Source organism: Rhinolophus sinicus, chromosome 1 (genome assembly GCF_057876585.1).
Source record: "Rhinolophus sinicus isolate RSI-liver-muscle chromosome 1, RSI-T2T, whole genome shotgun sequence".
Lineage (NCBI taxonomy): Eukaryota > Metazoa > Chordata > Mammalia > Chiroptera > Rhinolophidae > Rhinolophus > Rhinolophus sinicus.
In genome coordinates, this window is record NC_142501.1 from 116,704,725 (window position 1) to 116,727,194 (window position 22,470).

General features: G+C 44.1%; 1 protein-coding gene and 1 long non-coding RNA gene across 3 annotated transcripts in view; one reads left to right on the forward strand and one right to left on the reverse strand.

Moving 5' to 3' along the window:
* The window catches only part of FAM107B (family with sequence similarity 107 member B), a 195,317-nt gene that overhangs the window by 55,801 nt on the left and 117,046 nt on the right, over positions 1 to 22,470 (reverse strand). The window contains exon 1 of one of the 2 annotated variants that reach the window (XM_019738294.3): positions 13,099 to 13,285. The exons of the other annotated variant lie outside the window; for it this stretch is intronic. The gene's annotated coding sequence lies outside the window, so the exon portion shown is untranslated. Of the gene's footprint in view, positions 1 to 13,098; positions 13,286 to 22,470 lie in introns of those variants that run through there. 2 annotated transcript variants of the gene reach the window in all.
* Positions 13,315 to 16,693, forward strand: LOC141569993 (uncharacterized). The gene is made up of 3 exons (XR_012493766.2): positions 13,315 to 13,793; positions 13,877 to 13,948; positions 15,283 to 16,693. It is a non-coding gene; the product is annotated as an uncharacterized LOC141569993 (long non-coding RNA).

Genomic DNA, 22,470 nt, shown 5'->3' on the forward strand with positions numbered 1-22,470 from the left:
CATGCTCCAGGCCACATTTGTAGGCGGTTGTTTCTGACACAGATGGGGGGCGGGTGGAACGGGCGGGGGGGAACCAGTCTTGGTAATCCAGTCATCACAGATTTCAAGTGTACATATGAAACAGGTAGCTCATGAAGAATTGCAATTTAGAAGCATTTAAAACAAACAAATAAAAAAAAACCTACGTTGGGCATATACATGGATAGATGCAAAGCCAACTGTGTTTGATCGCAAATGGTTTAAAGCCACCCATGGATCAGAGTAAAAGAGAATCTAAGGGGACACTTCCCGGGACTGACCAGGGTCTCCACACCTCCCGCTCTCCGTGTATTCACTTAGCACAAATCATCAAGTCTAATAACCACCTCTGTGACACCCACCTCAGGCTCTGTGTAGGCAGGGCGGAGAGAGAAAAAGGTGGGTTCACCAGTCTTAAGAAGCAAGAGGCTGACCGTCCTCAGAAAATCAACACCCAACGCCTTATCCTGTTTTTAGAGGGCTGACTTCTCCCCTCCATCACCCTTCACACATTTGCTCCCAAAAGTAGACTGGCTTTTCCTGAAACCTCTGCTATAGGACTGCCCAGGATGTGACTGGGAAAGGATGGGGGGGGGGGGAGAACAGTGAGGCTCTCATGTAAGACCTTTGTGCTTTCCAGACCTATCACGAGTCAGTTCCTTGGTGCTGTTTTCCACATTTAAAGAGCAAGAGTGATTTTTTTCAAAAGAAGGACCAACTTATTTGTTTGAAAGCTTTGGGTGGGCACAGTGTATTTATCAAAAGAAAGACGTTATCAGCCCAAATCTACCAAGATATCTTTTTAGAGTCCTGAACCATTTATCACCCCAAAGCTCTTTCAAATGCTAAGAAGCCAAGCAAAATGACTAATTATTTAAATATTTATCATACTTAGCAGGTCACTTTCCAGTACATAATTTATTTACAATAAATTAGAGCTGGCAAGTTTACAATACATCATTAGGGTATAGGGAAGGCCCTGGAAAGGCAATGTTGATGGACTGTTAGGAATAACGCGTTCCTTGAATAAGGAATCATAACATTAAAAAGAAGAAGGAAGGAAGAAAAGCAGAGAGAAGGAAGGGGACACGTGAAAGGCGATGCCACAAAGGGGTGCAGCGCATGCCGTCTGTAGTGAGTCTATCTGAATTCCGTGTGATCTGGGCTGAGTTACGGCAGGTCCCATGTCTCGGCGTCCTCCGCAGTACAACATCGTCCTACGTCATGAGGGGCGAATGAAAAAAACATCGTCCTACGTCATGAGGGGTGAATGAAAAAAAAACGATGCATGTATGTAGCACGTGTGTAAGAAAACTCAAGTATTAGTAACTGTTATTCTGGGACGAAGTTTAATTCCAACTCTACCAGTAAGTAGCTTTGTGGTCTTGAGCAAACTAGTTAGGGTGGAGTGTTGGCTTATTTACCAAAAAACGAGCAGTCCTTAATAGATGATCTCTTGATCTCTAGGCTTCTCCAAGCTCAAGCCCTCTGTGGCAACGCAATAGAGTTTATAGTTTTCTAATTCTTTTTGGTTTCTGGTTTTCACACCTTTTTTTGACTTATTGATCACGGCCATGATTTAGACACAAGTGTGTGGCCCCAAGCACAACTCCCAATGGTGCCCACAAGAATTCTGGAACCTGCTTTAGGACTATCCTTTACGCAAGGTGTTCCCAGGAACACGCGGAGCAAGAGGAAGGCCTGCCTCCAATAAGGAGAATCCGTTATTCCCATTTCAGCAGCTTCAGATGTTAAGACTGTCACCAAATCAGATCGTTGGTGTAGTGCGTCCCAGTGTCCCCTGGCAGTGGGGGAGCACACGTAAATTAAATTCATTGGCTATCACCACCCTCCTTTAAAAGGAACTCCCAATTAATTACTTCCTGCTGGAGACACTGCAACAATCTATCCTTTCTGATCTTAACAGTGAAGTCGCAAGTTGCCACTAAAGGTCTATTTCTCTTCTACTCTTGGCAAAACAGAAACCAAACCACTTTAGATTCATCATGCTCCTGTATTTTTAAACTCATCGATGACTTAGTTTTTTGTGTTTTTTTTTGTAAGGAGAGACGGGGCATAAAGGTCCTTATGTCTCAGGAAATTATAAGTGATTATTGAAAAAAGATAATCTGTTATGGCCTGCACCATCACATGGGACCCCGCCTCATAAACCCATGTCCTAATCTCTTCATTTAGGTGGGGGCCAGGCACCCAAGTTGTGTAAGTAATAGAATTCGCATCTACAGATAGAACTTAATAGCGTTGCCACACAAGAATTACAATAAAATTAACCTGACCGGTAATATTCGTAAAAGATTGTGCAAATGGTAATTAGCTCTAATGATAGGAAATACGTATTCTCAAGGCCTGGATAAAGCCAGACCAGTCTTCATTTCTCTGTTCTCTAGATGTCCCCATGCTGCATCAATGTTGACAGTTTCCCTGACACCTTGGCCAGTTTAACTCTCATCTCAATTCTCCTAACGTGCTCATTAAGAGAGAAGAATCAACAACCTCTAATAAAATAATTACTTCAAGCAATAGTCCTCAATGGATGTTACAGACAATGGGAGAAAGGTGAATGAGGAAAATCAAGCTGCCACCCCCAGGCACCCAAAGATCAATGTCAATGTCACTGCAAGGGAGACAACCAGACATTTTCCTGAGATGATGCAACATGAAGTTCACACCACCACTGCCACCAAACGAATCTTGTCCAAAAAGCTGGACACGAATCTAATCAAGCTTTAGTGCTAACTTCCTGTTTACAAAAAGACAGAGCAGTGGAACAGGTTTCAAGAGAAAACCACCCAAGTCCAGAATGTGGGACATTCTACAAGACAACTGACCGGATTCTTCAACAAATCAATAGCGTGGGGAGAAAAGGGTGAGGGAAGATGAGGTGTTCTAGAGTTAAAAAACTGGAAAAGGTGGGAGGATGAGGGGTTCTAGAGTTAGAAAACTTGAAAAGGTATAACAATCAAATGCAATGTGTGAGCCTTGTTTAGATTCTGGTTTGAAGAAACCAACTGTAAAAAGACATTTTTCAGCTGAAAGTAGTGAAATCAATGCTGGGGAGAGGGGGAGTTCTACAGCTACCTGGGTTTCCCCTACCCCTTGACGTCTGCTGTTCTGGAATTGCATATGCAGCCACCCCTCAATTTAAAAGGCAGAAACTGGGCCATACCCAGGCACCCAGCTCCACGGCGGAAGGGGAGACTCTCAGGTAAGAAGATTCAGAAGCGGCGTGTTTGGTAGAACAAGAGGCGGTGCCTGGGGCTGTCTAGAGGAAATGTACAGGTTCCTCTGGAGCAATTCTTGCCAGGAGGTTTCTGGCAGCCCCGAGTGTCCCTGAAATCCATTCATGTACAAAAGCATAAAACCACTGCTCTGAGCAGGGTACCTGGGAAATGGGAGAGAAGAAAAAGAGATGGGCAACAATCAAGTGGTAACTTAGGTTTTGCATATTTCAGTGGTGCTCCACCCAAGCACCTCCACTTTCTAGAGCGTATGGGTTTTGTTTAGTTTTTCTATCACACACACACACACACACACACACACACACACGTATATATTATATATATATGTGTGTATATAATTGAGGCATAACATAAAGTAAAGGGCACACATCTTACATACACAACTCCATCAATTTTTACCTCCTGTAATTTTAATTTTATTTGGTTTGGCTTTCCAGTATAACGTCCCCTTTCCTCCAGGCTAGTACCAGGCAGAAGCAAGCCTGGAACGCAAAAAGAAACACGTTGGGACCTGCTTCCAACGTCTGAGCCCCGCATGCTGGTGGCCTGTGCAACTGTCCAGCCAGGGCACAAAGAGTAAAGTTGAACAGAGTCCGATGGCAACTAAAGATATCGCTTCTTTACTATACTTTTCAAGTCTCTACCTCTGCCCACAAATCCTACTTTTCCAAAGCTACTAGTTCAAGTCATAGGATTTTTACCCTGCTGCTCCCCGGAATTGAGCAATGGGTTTGGAACAATGGTCGCCCCCCTTGCACCAATTTCACAGACCTGGCATTTCACCAGTTAATCTTCTTTTCAAACATAGCAGACTCCCAGGTGGTTCTAACCATATAAAGAGATTAACAAAGATTTAAAGGAAATCTTTTTAGACCAAATTTAATACTGTTAATTTTTTACTCTTAAAACCAGGTATTCTAAAATAAAAAGCCACTTTTTTAATTTGCTAGTTTGAACTAAGAAACTGGGACTATAATTAAAAATCCCTAAAAATGAAAGATGTACTACACTTAAAGAGTTAGTTTTATGATGCCATAATTCCATTTTATAGAGTTAGGAAGCTGTGACACCAGTAAAAAGTGCCTTACCAGCGATCAAGGGCAAAATCCTGGTATAAAGTTAGCCCTTATTCCAAAGAGGTTATCACTCATCATGGCTAAAATTATATAACTAGCTCTTCCCAAACTACTCGATAATCTTTTTAAAAATTTACCACTAATGTCTGAAACCAAAGTCTGTACCCCTAAATGGGAAAGCGTTCATTGGAAAAGGTGCATAATAACATAGCATGCAAGATGCCAGTTTCCAGGTTGTGATAACAACGTACTGTGGTTATATCATCAGTGGGAGAAGATGTCCTAAAGGGAAGGGTGCACAGAAGTCTGTAAGGGTCTTGCCATGTCTTGTAAGTCTTAACGTTATTTCAATACAAAATAAAATTAAAAAGAGAAAAAAAAAAAAAAAAGAATGACGGAAAGATACGAAGTGTTTAAAATTTTTTTCAAAATTTTCAGATATTTATGACACACAAAGAATTCTTCTGCAATAGGGAATATGAATTCCAATATGGATTATATGTAACTAGGAAAAAATACTGTTGAAGTGCAGAATTGTGAGAGGAGAAAATGTATTCATATAAAACAATTATATAAACATCATGGAAAATGCATGATGTCTAATTAAATTCCATCCATTAATAAGGCACTAGCCTTCGGACACTTCATACAAAAATAGCATTTCTGGTAAATATAATATCTGAAACACAACTCCAACACGCAAACTCTGCTTAATGATATAATTACGTGTTTTTCATTTGGTGCCTAAGCAAGTTACTTCACAAATGGATTTAAGACACTATAATTTACACAGGGTAATGCCAAAATAAAAACGCAATATAAATATTCTCCTTAAAACACAATTATAGGTTTACCTGGCAAGTAGACTATTCCAAGTGAGATTCCAAGACCATTCTGAAGATAAGAAGTCCAAGTTTTCTATACAAAGTTAAGGGAACACAGAAAGAAGGCCCAAGTTCGATCCCAGCTCTATAACCTTGAGCAAGCTTTCTAATCTCATCTCTTCATGCCTCAGTTTCCTCATTTGTGAAACAAACACTAATGATGGTATGTCCCTCGTAGAATTACTTCGAAGACCACAGAAAATAATGAACAAAATCGTGCCTGGAATAATACTAATTGCTCAGTAAACGCTAGGTATTACTTTTACCATCATCTCAAGGCCCACCTCAGTGGAAATCATTTTCATTGGCCCAGAGTACCTATTTCTGACAAAGGCAAAGAATGTTCTTTCAAAGCATATGTATTGTGCAACAATGGATGAACCCCCAAAACACTCTGTGACGTGAACAAAGCCAGACACAAAGAGCCATATATTGTATGGTTCTCGATATATGAAATTTCTAGGAAAGGCAAAACTCAAGAGACAGAAGAAAGATTAGTGGTTGCCCAAGACCAGGGATAGAAACAGCAATTGACTGCAATGTCTAAAATGGGATTGGGGTGATGGTTGCTCAACTGCATACATTTAATAGAATGGGTGAACTGCATGGTATATAAATTATACCTCATATAAAGCTGTACTAAAGAGAGAGAGAAAAAAAAAGTTTCCGAAGTGTTTGCACAGGTACTTTCATACCGATCTGTTACGATAGCTAAATTCAGATTTTTCCCTGAGGATCGCAAACACTGTTGAGAACACAAGACTTGGGCAAGAATCAGACTTGGGTTGGAATCCTGACTCAGCTTCTTCCTAGGGCAAACTTGTTACGTCTCTGGCCCTCGGTTTCCACATCTGTGAAATGAGGATCACAACAGCACTAACGTCAGAGGCTGCTGTGGGCCTTACATAACACCCCCCAGGGGTCCCATTCAGTAAACCACCCTTCACTAGGTGCTGAGGGGAAAACAGTAGGCGTCACTCCCAATTCCTTTCCCTTTCATGTATTAGCTCCAATAGGAGATGGGAGAAGGTTCCATTTTCCAAATATATCAGGCATCCAACCGGTTCTCTCCAGCTCCATCCCAGTCATGACAACATCCCTGGGGACACACAAGAGCCTCCCACTGGCCCCCCAGCTTCCATTCTGGCCCCTCCTGCAGTTTCAGCTGCCATACAAGCCAGAGGGTATTTAGAAACCACAAGACCAATCAGACCACTACCGTCCCCTGCTCAGAAGCCGCCCATGGTCTCCCCATCAGCCAAGTCCACCCCGTGGGCGACAGGCCCCCCCATGATCTGGCCCCCACTCAGACCTCATCTCACGTCCCTGCCCCCACCTAGCTCCACCCACATGGGCCTTCCTGAAGTCCTTCAAGATGGAGCTCCGCTTCCAGCCTCTGGGCCACTATTTTGCACTTGCCTCTGCACAGACTGAGGGGAGCACGGGTTACCCTTGCTTCATACACAGCAAAAGTTCTCCTCCTCAGAGGGGCCACATCCCATTCTAAACACCACCTTCTCCCGCCAGACGCCACCGCCATGACCCAATTTACACTTCTGACAGCGCTGACACTACCTAGAATTGTATTTCTTTACACTCTGTCTTGCCATGAATATAAACACCACAGAAGCAGGGATCTGTCAGTCCTTCCCACTGGCCCATCCACATAACCAAGTCTGGCACAGCGCCTGGCACGTAGGCATATGCGTTAAATACTTGCTGAATGAACGAAGAACTCTCATAAAGCTTTCAGCACAACGCCTGCCAGGTAGGACATGCGCAAGGCCTGATAGTTGGTAATAATAAAACTAATATTAGTACATTTATTATCATTCTATTTCACAGACCAGAATATGGAAGCTTCTAGGTTAACTGACTAGCCCAGGAGGAACCCTAAGTCTGGCAGTCCTGTATTTGCAAGATGAGTCCATTCCATGAGCGTAGAATACCTGATGTCCCCACCACAGCAGGAATCCAAAAGAAGATGTGGCCAATTCTCCTTACCATTCTGTACCCTGCCTCCTGTGACCTTCAAAGAGTCATCGTATCCACAGGGGTGGCCCACGTGGCCCATGTGCTAGTAGAACCCTAGGGCAATCCCAAGAGTGACAACCTCCAGTCACGGGGCACTCCACCAGTTATAAGGAATGCAGGCTGTCACCTGGCCCTCAAAGTACTCTAAGAGGTAGGCAAGTGTGACTGTCTCCATTTTATAGATGAGGAAAGAGAGAAACAAACAAATAATCTGTTCAAACATCATATACTAACTAATGGTGAGCTTGGGCCTAGGATTCTGAAAATTCAAAACGACTAGGCCTCTCTCGTTCCACCCGACCACACTACGCTGGGCGTCCATCAAAAGAAGGAAAGAAAAAAAAGCACAATGACCACGGCTTTACCTATTTTAAGTGACAGTAAGTTACAAGGGAAAAGCATATTAGAAAGGAAATCCTTCTACATAACCACATCCACGATGACATTCTTAACTTCCTCTAGGACACGGGAATTTTAATACCTCTACATCCGACACCCATAAACCACTTCTGATTACGTGCACTGCATACGTCCAGTTTAACAAACTCATTAGCATGCCCAGAGGCCTGGAAAACCTGGATACAATGTGAGTTTTACCTTGAACTCTCGTGGAGCGTGTTCTGTTTCATGTATTAATAGCGACACAGAAAAGCTTGCATCACACTGTCACAGCCGTCTCTCCTATCTACTGTATTACGACAAAACTTGTGTCCCAGGACAGAACAAAACATGCCATTCCCAATATCAAAGGCCGCTTATTGGTACAATACTCCTGAGGGCAGAAAGTCATCTGAGGAGCTGGGTAAAGAGAGAGGGGAGGGAGTCCTTCCCCGCCCCTGCCCCGTCTGTGTCCTGGCATCACCGCCGCTAGGTGAGGAAACATTCGAGTTAAAAGCCGTGGGCATGGCACCCTGGCCGGCCATCTCACGGACCATGTGTTTGGGCTTCGTGACCTTGCATGTACCCTCACTGTGCTGTGGGAGGTAGGTCTCACTGAGTTTATCTCACAAGTGACAGCACTAGAGCTGCCAGGGGCTCTGCGACGGGCAGGTCACACCACAGGCCTGGGCCCTAACTCAGATGTGTCTGGCTCCAACGCTCCAAAGCGTCCCCTAAACTACCTTAAGAAACACGCCCCATTCTCCAATCCCACCGTCTCGCTCAGAGCGGGCACCGAGCAGGACTGCACCTCGTAGATGCTCTAAGGCAACGTAAGTCAGTACTGACAACAGAAAGGACAACAGAGAATGCGGTGACAAAATCCTCCAAACTACACATCCCTACAGCCAGCCAGGACATGGACAGCTGGTCTACCCACACATCTGTCTCTCTTGTTTTTTGGGGGACTTTCCAAGACATACTCAACCCAGCCCAGAAGTCTGCCGGGGCTCAGCATTTCTCCCTTAAGCCTCTCGGATGAAGGACTGCTAAAGATTTATGATTCAGTGACAGGAACAGCACTGCAGACAGCCCAGAGGCTCCTGCATCTCATGGCCTCGAAAGGGATTTTCTTCATACCCCTGAACCCCAATATTTGCCACATGTAGGGACATCACTGTCACCAAACCATAGCCGTGCCACCTCTCCATGAGCACACGACACTGCAGAGCACAGACGATGGCCACCGCTCTGCCCCAGCCGCTTCACCTCACAGGAAATCTTTGGTAAGCCCGCAGCATTAGCGAGCCCACCTCGTGTGAAAACAACACACCCTGTTTCTACATCTCTAGCGTTTTCCTTCTTACAGTGCTTCTGAGCCTGAAATAGACTCTTCGATAAATCTTCCCACAATTGCCCCACAAACCCGTGTCAAATCTTCCCACTTGTAACAGAACCTCTGGTGGGCACAGATGTAGCCATTACCCCCTGCGTTACACTGGCCCTTTGCTCCTGGGAACTCGTCGGACCAGCTCAGGACACCACGTCCCCACCCAACTGCCTTTCCAGGGCCACCGGCCTTAAGGTCTGCCTTCAGTGAGAACACAGAAACAATACCAGTGTCCCAGGCCCTCCTCAGTTCTGCACTAGAAACTGTCCCCGCCCCTCTGCCAAATTCTAGACGAAACGGAACAGTCGGCTCCTCTGCCCCGCCAAGGCCCTACCACTGACCAGCCCTGAGTCAATCCCGCTCACGTGCCTCCATGCCTCTCCCCACCGGACCTTCATCTTACAGTCAGAAACCCACCAGGCAGCCTTTGCTGAGATTTACACACATCATTCTTTCCAAGGGATCTTAATTCACAAAGTGCTACTTTCCCCTCACGGCTCTGAACATAACTGTCATTAAACAAGTTTTGTATAATTTCATGCAGTTCTTTCAATCTCTCCCTGGCCTGCCCTGCCATGGGGAAAGGGGCCCCAGCCGTCTTGTCAACTGCAGTATACCCAACGCGGTCAGTGCGGCCGCATAAGCAGCTCTCAGTAAATGTCTGCTCAATGATGGACTGAATGAAGAGAGAGCAAAGCTTCACCTATCGGCCTGAGAAACAGCCCCTTGTTGATTTATCAGACTAAATGGCAACCTAAGCCAGCTTGCCAGATGAGTTTAATTTTTTTACTGACTGGGTACTGGAATCGGTACTATCTGGTGGGTAAAAGCATGGATGCCTTTTGGCTGAGTTTTGAGTACGTAGCATAAGGAAAAGTTCAGATGGCTAAGGCCCAGCACTTCTTGCACTAGAAAGGAAAACGGGGAGAAAAAAATATTCTGCTGCAAGAAGGAAAGGCAAAAGTAGGCCTAGCTTAGATAAGAACGTTACACAAGGAAATGAAGAGCAGTCTCATTGGGCCATCCCAGCACAAGGCCCAATGCTGTGCACACAGATTACCCAGTGGCAAAGCGGCACTGCCAAAGCACCGTGTGCCCAAAGTGAGGTGCAGGGTGGGTGTGCCCACAGCCACTTTCTCAAGACTTTAAGAAGGGTGACCACTTTCCCCAAGATATCTGGGGACTTCTACAAGTGCCTGAAATCTAGATCTCATGTCACCAAACTTCCTGACCCACTTTCTCAAAAGGCTTGCACAGAGAATTCTGGAGGGAGGGGCAGACGGGATATTAATAATAACAATAAGCCGTACTACTAATCTACTGCATTCCCTCTTTTTTGGAGAAAAGTCTTCTACCCCTCAACCACTCCCAAAGAAAACCAGTAAATGTCTCTTCTATCTTTACTTGTGGTATTTTAAACAATGAAGACATCGGCGGGAAGAAGGCATCTTACTGCAGGTCAGGAATAGGACTTCTTACAGTGCTTCTCTCCAGCATAAACCAAGTCTACTTTTCAAACATCCCAGGAATGGCCTCTCCAGGCCAAGGGACAGGAGGCTGGCCATCACAAACAGCCATAGCAAGTCCATGACACCGGACCACTCACAAACTTTCTCTCCTCCCTGCAGGCAACATTACAGAAGACGAGTAAAGCCAGGGGGCTGACGCTCAGGCCCCACTGGACTGTGCTGCTTACACTGCCCAACGCCACAGGACGGGTGAAAAGTAAGACTTAGACATTCTGATATTTCCTAGTTGAGTCCCTTTTGACTTGCGTATGTAGAAAGGTACCATTGTTTCTGAAGGAATGCTGATCACTACAGCAGACTACATACTTCATACACTCATTCACAGGTCACATGGCTCTGCACAAGCACCCTAAGTGTACAGGCATGCAGATCAAGGAGCCCCAAGTTAGGAACAGGAACAAAGATTGCACCTGACAGTACATAATCACAACTTCCTTCCTTAAATTCTTCTCACTTCAAAAGGTATTGCATCATGCTAATCATCCATCTATTTCTACACAGTGGTCTCCAAGACCCCTTTTTATTTTGCATATTGGAGAAATGAAATGTCCAAAAACTTCACAAGTGGAAAATAAAAGTATGTAAAGACAAAAGCATTCAGTGGCTAAATCTGTGGTTGAACAATGTGTTGTTTTGGGGGTTTTGTCTTGTTTTTCCACTAAATACATATAGTCAAAACTACTCATGACTCATAGGGAAATCCCTCTTATTTACCTTCTTGATGCAAAGTCTTTCAGAAGCAAGCATGGACCTAGCTATAAAACCACTGCTATTTCTTATTCTACAAAAAGACTTTGTTTCTAACACATACCGTATAGCCCATCAATCTCAGAATTTTACGTTTGAAATATTTTAAAGCAGGTAGATTGACTTTTATTTAAAAACAGTCAATCCCAAGCTATACCTGAAATCTAAAGAACATAATCCATAAAACTTCACTGTCAGTCTAGTCTTCCAAATTAAGCGGAATATGCAGTTTTTCCTCTTTCTTCCCTCTCCCTTCTGTACACGTGGTTATTTGCAAGAGTATAAGAAAATATATTTCAAACAACTTGTTGGTCTTAATCCTGTATGGAAGTGGCAAACCACCTTTGCAGAACTATGGCTGTTGGACATATTTTAGTCTGACATGACTGGTAAAGATGAAGTATCAGTAACTCCCTCAAGTATCTCACACACACACACACACACACACACACACCACGGCTGCCAAGCCATACATCAAGCAAAGATGCCTTGATCCCCGGGGCGTGTTTGAGTGGTAGGGTACATGAGTGACCTTTTTTTATTTTCTCAATTTTTTAGTAAATATATATAATTTTATACTTAAAAGTTTTAAGCTTGAAACTACTCGCACTAAGAAATCTTCTCTAGACAGGCACCCAATACTAGTATTTCAACTCAAAGCAACTTGGACAGTTAAAATCTCCAGTGCGATGGATCAGGAACATGGCCAGAGGAGAAAACTAACGTACCTGTTAGCAAGAAATCCACAAGTTTAAGGATGCAGGCCTCATCCTGTTTTTCTGTACTTCCCTTGACTATCACTCATTCTAATCAAATAACTTTGCTTTACTGGCACTGACTACAGTCTTGCCGAGGAAGGACGGGTATATGGTACCCTCCTGCAGAGTGAGATGTGCAATTTATCCTCTCAAGAGGATTCCTGTTCACATTTCAGAAGGGACTTAGCCTTCTCCTACATAGCTAAGCACGTTACAGCTTAGCTATCCGCATCCATGCCATCCCCGCGGGACCTAAAGATGCTTGGGGAGAACTGGGGAACCAAAATTTTAGGACTTCTTCGGTGCAGATGCCACCCAAGACACTGGGTTCACTAGAGCACAGGAGTGAAGAAGTGTCAAAACGGAAAAGTTACTTACACACTGTTTGGTAATAGTTGTCACTGTCACCTTTAAAACAGCAGGGCAATCCCCCCCGTGGCCCCTCCTTTGTTTGCCCAGGCGGAGGCTCGGTCGGGCCCCGGAGCCCGCGTCCGGCTGCCCCGGATGCGCCCGGGCAGCTAGCGGTGAGTCGGGCGCCTAGGGCTCAGCATCTGGCTGGCGCGGCGCACCGGGTGGGCAGCGCATCCCGGCTCCAGGCAGGGTCTCTCCATTTTCCGGGCCGAGGAAGCAACAATAAGCCAAGCGGAGCGGCAGCCCGGGCTCCCCTCCCTCGCGATGTCCCCCGCCTCCCCAGCAACCCTCCCGCGGGGGGTCACCAAGAAGGGCGCCCGCCACGCCCCGGCCCTGCGCCCTCCCCGGGCACGACACGGGATGACCCGCGAGCCCTGCAAGCACACCGCCCTGCGCGTCGCCCTCTTGCGCCCACAGCAACCCCCGCCTCACAGTCCGCGCCGCTCTAACGGCCGGCAGCGGGGAGGAGAAGCCCGGTGGCCCGGCCAGCCCGGGAGTCCCTGGGGTCGGGGGTCGGGGCTGGGCTGGGGCCGCGCAGTGTCCCCGGCGGGCACGCAGCCTTCCCCGAGCGCCCAGTCTTTGTGTGCAAAGTAAGTGCGGGAGGCGAACCTACCTCCGCGCGCGCACAAAGGCGCGTGGCTCCCTCCCCGGCGCTCGCTCCAGGCGGCGGCGGCGGCGCCCAGCGGCCCGGCGGTTCAGGGCGGCCCGGAGGCGGCGCAGGCGGCGGCTCAGACGGAGGCTCAGACCGTAGCTGCTGCCTGTCGGACGCAGGGCGGCTCTTTCACACCCCGCGGCCCCGCGCGTCCGAATTAAGTGGTGGGGCGGGGCGGGGGGGCGGAGAGAATCTGCCGAGGCCCCGCCCCGGCCCCGCCCCGCCGCGCTGGCCTGGGGCTCCCAGCGGCCGCGTCCCGCGTGCACTGCGCCCAGCGATGCGGGTGCTCAGAGTCTGGGGATTGGTTCCGGGAGGTTTTCCTTCTATCTCTTTAGTTTGGTTGGCTTCTGAAACTCTCGAAAGAGGAGAGGAAATGTGGGGGGGAAAAAACGAAGTGTCACCAGATGAAAAATAGGAGAAATCAAAGGTGGCTGATGAGTGGCCTCCATCTCCACTCCAAGTCTGTGACGCTCAGAGATAAGTGTTCTATTGAAATCCTGCCAGTACGTCACAGAAGAAAACTCAAAAGGATCAGGGAGGAAAAGGAAACAGATTTGCTGTAATTGTACAAATTTCAAGCTGGAGCTTGGAGCTTGAAACCCAGTGACCTGGGAATTTACTCATATCCCCGCCCCGCCTCCCCTGCTCATCAAAGGGTAATTGGAGACTATAATTTGTGCGCAAGAAGGAAAGGGTTTGTTTAACCTCTTTTTGTCTCTGATTTTTTTTTTTTTTTCAGGTCTCTTCCAGCAAATTGCTTCTCTGCCCAACCCTCTGACTCTTAGATTACCATCTACCTGAATCACAGCAGGTACAAAAATGGAAACTACCTGTTTCAGGGTCACAGAAAAAGGACAGCAAGGTGATGGATTTTAGATTAAAAGCATTTTAATTTTTTTGGAAACAGATGAATAAGGGTTTATTTATTGGGAAGCTTTTCTGATTCAAACAGTTCACGAGCATACAGAAAAGTCTTATCATAGATTTCAATAAACAAATTCCTTATTCCAAAGATGCTCTAAAGCCACAGCCCTTTAAGGACCTGGCCATCCCTAGGTCCCTGAAGCCCACTGAGGGTGGAATCACCAGCCACAGGATTTAGAAAAAGAGAAGTTCCTTCTAAGCCCAAGAAACTGCCCTGTGTGAATTTCATCCCTGGCATTTCCCACCAGTCTTCCTTCTTTCCCCATCCTTACATTGTGTTGTTTCTATTCTTGACAATGGGTCCGCCAGTCACCAAACCAGAACCTGGGATCCAGCCTAGATTTTTCTCTCGCTCCTCATAAGGGTGTCAATTCCAAGTCCTGTGCTTTCCACAGGATGCCTAGATAGGCCCCATCCCTATCCTATTGGCACTGCCAGGGTTGACCTTTGGGGTTTGTCACCACACTGTGGTACTTCTCGCCCAGCTGTCCCCAGCCTCCAATCTCACACACTCTTCTCCTCCATTCGGCTTCCCTAGGGAACTTTCCAAGTGCAAATATGCTCGGGTTCTTCCTCTGCTTACACCCCTTTTGGGTGCTCAATTCCTTCTACATGATCAAGTCCAAGCTCCTTAGTACAGTATCCCAAAGGGCAGCAAACGCCTTGGTATCATCTTGACCACTTTCATGAGAACTTCTTACATCCACCAAACACCCAGGGCTTCACTCAGCCAGAGTGCTGTGTTTGCTAATGGCCCTGCTCTGTGAATATGAAGACGGCCTGGCATGCTCTTCCCCCACCCCCAAGAACTCCTCTCCTCTCTGAGACCCACGTTCCTCTGAGAAGCCTTCCCTCTCCTGCTCAAACTGCATGGACCTTTTCCACCTCTCCCTAGCATAGTCTTATCATTATTGCACTGTATCGAATGTGTGTCCTCCTGGAGCAGAGTTGGTATTTGGTATCTTCATATCCTTATTCTTAAGCATATGTTAGAAGTCTGGCATAGAAGAAGGGTTATGGACTGTATTGTGTCCCCCACAAATTCATATGTTGAAACCCTAACCCTCAGTGAGACTATTCAGAGATAGGGCCTTTCGAGAAGTATTTAAGGTTAAATGAGATCATAAGTTTGGGGACCTAATCCAGTAGGACTGGTGACCTTATAAGAAGAGGAAGAGACACCAGAGATATGTACCTCTCTCCCTCTCTTTCCCCTCACAGAGAAGAGGCCGTATGAGGACCCAGCTAGCAAGCAGCCATCTGCAAGCTAGGAAGAGGTCTCCCCAGAAACCACCCCTGCCAGCGCATTGACCTTGGACTTCCAGCCTCCAGAACTGTGAGAACATAAATGTCTGTTGTTTAAGTCACTGTTGTGGCAGCCCGAGCAGACTAATACAAGAAGCACATGTTAGATGCTAGATTCTAAACTTGGAAAAGCACTAACCCATCAATGAACCTGTAATGTCATCCCAGAGCATCCTGGACAAACTTCTGTGATGCCAGGATGGTGGGCAGAGTGTCTGATGTGATAAGTGACCATACAGCCTTTTCCCTGTCCTCTGAGAGAAATACAAATGTGCAGCGTATTCCATAGTCTGAGATATAAATGCCCACAGGCTCTCAGCCATGGCCCTTCCCTTTTATCAGGAACCATAATTTCTTTTAAACCAAAAACACTAAGAGATCAAACATTACTTTGAACTTCTTGAGTCAAAGCTTTGTTAAGAGACAGGACGCCAACATTCATTTATTAAGTCCACTGTTTGGGGCTGAATGTTTCACATTCCTTGGGACTCTTAAGGGGATTTTAATCCATGTAGGATCAAGTATCCAATTTGGTTTGGGGGGGGCCCCTGGAGTCATTGTGGATAGACCCCAGAAATAAGAACTTTAAGATTATGGACTAGAGCAATGTTTAGGCTTGTATCCATACCATCTACCAACAGAGCCTGGAACATAGCAGGTGCATGACAGATGTTTCTCGAATGAATAAGCCTGGAATTTAGGGCACAGCTAGACTCCCCAGGGTTACACCAGGTAAATCCAAACTCTCATTTGAGCCTGATATTCTGTAGATTCTCCATTATAGCTGTGGACAGGACTCCAGGAACGGTCGGGTGAGCCAGTGGCCCAGGCACCCAGCTCTGTGTGGGTTTCTGCTCCTGGGCTGACACGGTTAATCAGATGCATGGAGCGGCCTTTGCTGACTTACTTTCTCCAAATACAAGCAAAGAAAATACTGCTCTGAATGATTTTTGAATCACTCAACCCATCATTGGTGGTAGATTCTCTAATCTCACATTACTGGAAAGCGTACATGATAATTTTCCATCCTATAATACGCCCCCACAAGGTCACTCATATACTCAGCTTTAACCTCATCCTTTAGCTTTGGCACCTGGGGGCCTTTTAAATTAATTCTGTGGAAAACTGAAGAAAGCAGAGGTGAATTTTTGGGAACATAAAGTGGAACAAAGCAAAGCAAACCAATTTGGAATAAGTTATGTTGTTCTGTATCTCCTTCTTTGGTCATTTTCCCTATGCATAATCTTGAAATTCTTGTTTTATGCCCTAACCATCATCCTGAAGAGCTCCAACAAGATGAGAAAAGCTTAATAAAGCCCTAGAGATGGGAAATTGATTTTTATGTATATACTCTTTCGTATCTTAAATTTCGCACTGTGTACATGGACATTTGCATAGATAAGAACCCATTCAAAAAGAAACAGTTTTCATTTTAAAATCATTTTTAAAGTCATGTTCTTTACTATCTGTATCAGTTACCTATTACTGCATAACAACAAATCACCTCAAATCAGAATGGCTTGATATAAGAACAAACGATTTGATCACAATGCTGTGGGTTGACGATTTGGATATGGCTCAGCTGGGGCAGCTCATTTCCACTCCACTTGGTCTTAGCTAGGTTCTGTTTTGTATTTGCAGTCAGTTGGGAGGTCGTCCAGGGACCAGCTTGTCCTGGGTGGCCTCAAAGTCCAGATGTTGACTGGAGCTGTCGTCTTGGTCGCCTCAGCTGCCCTTCACGCAGCTCTCGGCAGACTCACTGGGACTTTCTCACAGGGTATCTGGGCCCAAGGGAGTGAAAGAGGAAGCTATAAAGCCTCACGAGGTCCAGCCTCAAGGTCATCTGCCTGCATATTCTATCATTCAAATATATCAGAGAGTCAGCCCAAATCCAAGGTTTGGGGAAATGGACTCTCCCCGTCGCTGGTAGAAGAGGTAGTCATATTACAAAGGAACCTGAATACTAAGATTGGAACTGGCGTGGCCATCTTTGCAAATCATCTTTCCCTGAATCAGAGCTGTGCAACTACACGGTGGAGGGTAACCGTGACAGGTGATAACAGCCATCTCAAGGGACATCCTTCTGATTATATACAAGCCAAAAGCCCTTTGTGAGTGAACATAAAAGCCAGGACAGATTCAATAAATTGGTACTAGCCTCATGTCCTGAATTGATGGAGTAAAGTAAATACTTGATTTCTGCTTATTTGTTTTTGGTTTCAAATAAGAATGAGAGGGAGCCAAAAAAAAAGAACCAAGGCTTTAGGACTCTGAAAAAGCTAAGGTTGACCAGGTTCTAAATCCATGTATTAGTTATTTATGGCTGCATAACAAATTAGCATAGACATAGCAGCTTCTGATAACACCCACATATAAGTTCATCCTGGCTTTAGTTCAGGCACTCCCTGACTGGATACTCAAGGCTCCCAAATCGGAAATCAAGGTCTTGGCAGGATTCATGGCTTATCTCATCTGGAGCTCAAGGTCCTGTTGGCTGAATGCAGTTCCTTGTCGTTGTAGGACCCAGGTCCCTGTTTCCTTACTGGCTGCCCATGGGGAGCCACTCTCAGCTCCTAAAGGCTGCCCACACTCCTTACCATGTGGTCCGCTCTGCCAAGTCAGCAATGGCACATTAAATCCTGCTGCGTCCGGTCTCTGCCTCCTTCCATCTCCACCTCTAGACCCAGATTTACAGTGTTCATGTAACTAGGTCAGGCCTACCCAGAACATCTATCTTAAAGTCAACTGATTTGAGACCTTCCTTACATCTGGAAAATCCATTCACAGTAGTACCTAGATTATTGTATGATTTAATAACATGTACATGGAGGGCCAGAACTCATGGAGCCTATCGTAGAATTCACTGTCAGGAATATAGATAGATGGACGGATAGGCAGACAGAGAGACAGACGTTCCTTAGTATAAAACATATAATGTGAGGGCAGGCAGAAGATGGGAGACTTGGGGAAATATTACATACAAGCTCATCAGTTACTTAGATAAACCAGAAGAAGTCAGGTCTAAGAGGGAATTCTGATAAGGTAATAACCTAGCTCCCACACAGCTCAATGAGTAGTAGGTTTTCATTAAATCCTCATGACCTGAATACTGAAAAAATAGGGAAAGAAAGACAAAGTTAATATGGCACATTAATTTTATCACTTAAATAGCATAATATGAATATAATAGTATTTCCTTTATTTTGCTTAAGTAGTTTGCACTGTTGTTGCATAATATTAATGCAACGTTTTATATAACCCATGAAGATAATGCTTTTCCATGAAGAAATTTAAAGAACTCATTTGTGGAAAAGTTTTGTGACAAGATGTATGGCTTGCCAAAGAAATACAGCGTGTATGTACCTTTTATAATTAGTAGTACTTAGGATCAAAATGATATACCCGAATCAAAAAGAATGCTATAAGCAAGATTATGAGTTGTTACATTAAAATACCCTCTTTGCATGAACATTTGTGAGCAAAGGAATGGAATAATTTCATTAAATATGCTAATAGCACCCATAATAAAAATGAATATTCTCCCTTTTAATAGTTATACACTACGAAATGTTTCACAAACCCAACATCAGAGCTGGAGCTCATAAAGTAACTGAACACCGCCATTTCCAAAGTTTAAAGTTTAGGAGTTTGAATTTCAAAATCTTTAATACATGTGTTGCCTAAAATGCTTAACTTAGTTTTTACAAAACACTTGCTCTTGGTTATTCATAATTTTAAAATCAAAGGGACTGTATAAGATGGTGATGCAAATCTGTAACTAAATATCACCTAAGAATCAAGAGAAACAGCTGTTAGTCACATAAACAACTACTGAATGATACAAAGACCTGAGTTTTACGTCTTTTTTCTTTGCATAAATCAAAAAGCAGAAAAAAGGATTTCCTGAGAGTCTTCCTGTACATTAAAACTAAATCTTAAAAAGCGGGAAGAAGGGGGAAAGCACACAAACCCTCATCCTGTCAAAAATATTAAGAGATCTTAATAGCAGATATTAATGAGTAAACAAACCATCTCTGCATTGAAGCATGATAAAGATAATTCCTATATGTTTCCTAATTTGAATAACATATAAAACAAATGACCAATTCACTGAGAACATTCCACATTTTGCTCCAACTTTTTTTTCTTCTTTCTGATATACATTCCAGATACACACATTTTTATGAGCAGGAAATAGCCCTTAAAAACGCTTATATCGGGAATAACTAGATGAATGCCATTTATGTACATGTATATTCACCTACCTTTTCAGCAATGCAATAAAACAAGTAATGGAGTAGGGAGTGAAGACTAGCCTAAGGCAGATGAGATCTCATACCTGGCTCTGCTAACAAGTAGCTTTGGGACTTTGGACAAGATATTTAATTCACTGTAAACTGTTTCCTCTGGATTTAATGGTTTAATGATTCTATAGCAAGATATAGATACAGATATGGATATGGATCTAGATATAGACCTAATCTATATAAAAATCACAGCACTCTAACATACATGTATGCATGTACATATACAAAGATATACATGTATGTATAATATATAAATCTATATAAAAATGATAGCACTAAAGGTGTTTCTGCTGCAGCCCAGGCTTGGCTGGAAAGTGGACGTGCTCTATCCACTTTGGGTTTACAAGTAAAGTCCAAACTGCAGCTCAAGTTAAATCTTGCCAGAGGAAGTTTGCTTATTAACTTGGCTTAGAGGACTTGTGTCACCCACACATCTGAAGTGCTAGTGATTACTGGGCTTTTCAACAGATAACCTTTTCTATTTGTTCCACTTAAATTTAACACGAATTCGAAGTTTACCTAATGTTAGCTTTAGCTGGATAGTATGAGTGTTAATAAAGATTTGCATTTTGTAAGGAAAAAGAGAGAAAGAATGAAGGAGAAAAGGCTAGAGAGTCCTTCTCAGCAGCTAAAGGCCATTCCGGGAGATGTTTTGTAATCCTCCCCATCCCCCCTCAGACAGCCACCCTCCTTGCTCAGAACAACCTGCCTTGTCCTGATTCCAGCTCACCCTGGTGACCCCCGCTTTGCAAATCAACAGCTGAGACACAGAGCAGGAAAGCGTACTTTGACACGCACCTGCTTTCCCCAGATCATTTCTGTCTACAACAACTGCTTCAGCCATCTGCTGTCATCTATATCAGTGCATAAATGACGACTTAAAAGGGTAAAAGAAGACGAGAAATGTAAAACTACAATGGAAACTATCTTTTTCTTTAAAAGACAAATAAAATGGACAATCCTCTGTCCAAAATGATGATACAGACAAAGACACACAGAGAGAACTAGTAACAAAAATATTACAAGATGAAAATGAAGACATACTACAGATACTCAAAGGCTAAAAAGAGAACACGGGAACACTACGAACAATTTTATTTGAAAATGTAGATAAAACGGAAATATTTCTAGGAAAAGACAACTTGTTACAGCCGACTCAGGATGAAATAGGAAGCATGCAGAGTTCCATAAACTTCCAAAGAATTGGATCAGCAATTCAAATTTTCTCCTGGAAGAGAAGGAACCTAGTACTATGGAAATTAATTTGAAGAATGATTTGCTCCATGAAGAGGGTAAAGGGGGTCAAACACATGGTGATGCAGGGAGACTAGACTACGGTGGTGAGCACACAATGCAATGTACAGACGATGTATTAGAATCCTACACTTGAAACTTATATCATGTGATTAACCAACACCTCCCCTATCCATTTGATTTTTAAAAAGAATGACTTGCTAAAGGCAATTATTTGCTGGGCCAGAGATAGTCTTAGTCTTTTTGAGAGACGGTGATCTGCATGACTAATGAAAAGCAGAACTTCTCTTCTTCCTCTTAACTTCCCTACTTATGTATACGCTCCCTTTCAACAGGACCCCCTGACAATCTCAGTCCCACGACTTTGAGATAATCCCCCCACCGCTTTAAGATAATCTCCATTTCCTGTCTCAGGCTCCAGACCCACTTAGGTCTCAAAACCAAGCCATCATGTTCTCTATCACTTCTCTCAGACCTACATTTTCCTCTCCATCTCTCAAATTCTGCCGGGACCACAGATACTTAGTCCTCATTGAATGGACAGCCGCACACACTGCTTTCCTTCCAACTGCCCCACGCTGTGTACACACTGTGGCCCACGCCACAGCACCAGCATGCCACACCCACCAGATTAATCCAATCCAAACTGTACAACGTGTATTATCACGTGTATTAATGCACTGATAATAAGTGTATTATTAGACTAAGAAAGACAAATAGCATATGATCACTTATATGGGGACAAAGTAAATGAACAAACAAAACAGAAACAGACTCATAGATACAGAGAACAAACTGATGGTTACCAGAGGTGAGGGAGGTTGGAGGGCAGGGTGAAAAAACTGAGGGGATTAAGAAGTAGAAACTGGCAGTTACAAAATAGTCACAGGGATATAAATTACAGCATAGGGAATATAGTCAACAATGTTGTGACAACTATGTATGGTGCCAGGTAGGTACTAGATTAATTGGGAGATCACCACATAAGTTATATAAATGTCTAACCACTATGCTGTACATTTGAAACTAATATAGAATAATATTAAATGTCAACTGTAACTAAAAAAAATATATATTTTTTTAAAAGAGTAGGTTTCATGTATTCTCACCACACACACACACACACACACACACACACACACACAAACAGTAACTATGTCTGGAGATATTATGTTAATTAGCTTGGCTGTAGTAATCATCTTACTATGTATATCAAATCAAATCAGCATGTTATACACTTGAAATATAACCTTTTTTTTTTTTTTTTAAAGAAATGGGTTTCTTTCCCCCTAAACAGTTGTCCTAAGGAGCCAATGATAATGAATCCAACCAAGCTGAATATAGAGAGGCAGGGGAAATTTATAGAATGATGCATTTTCTCATGAATTTTAGTTGCTGATCAGAATTACTACTTTGAAAGAAGAACTTTACACATCTTCAGAAATAGTAGACTCAAAGATTTAGAAAGATCTGGGTCTTATCTATTATTATTTATGAATAATATCAAAATATATGTCTAGATAATTCTTTCCTAATTAGCTAT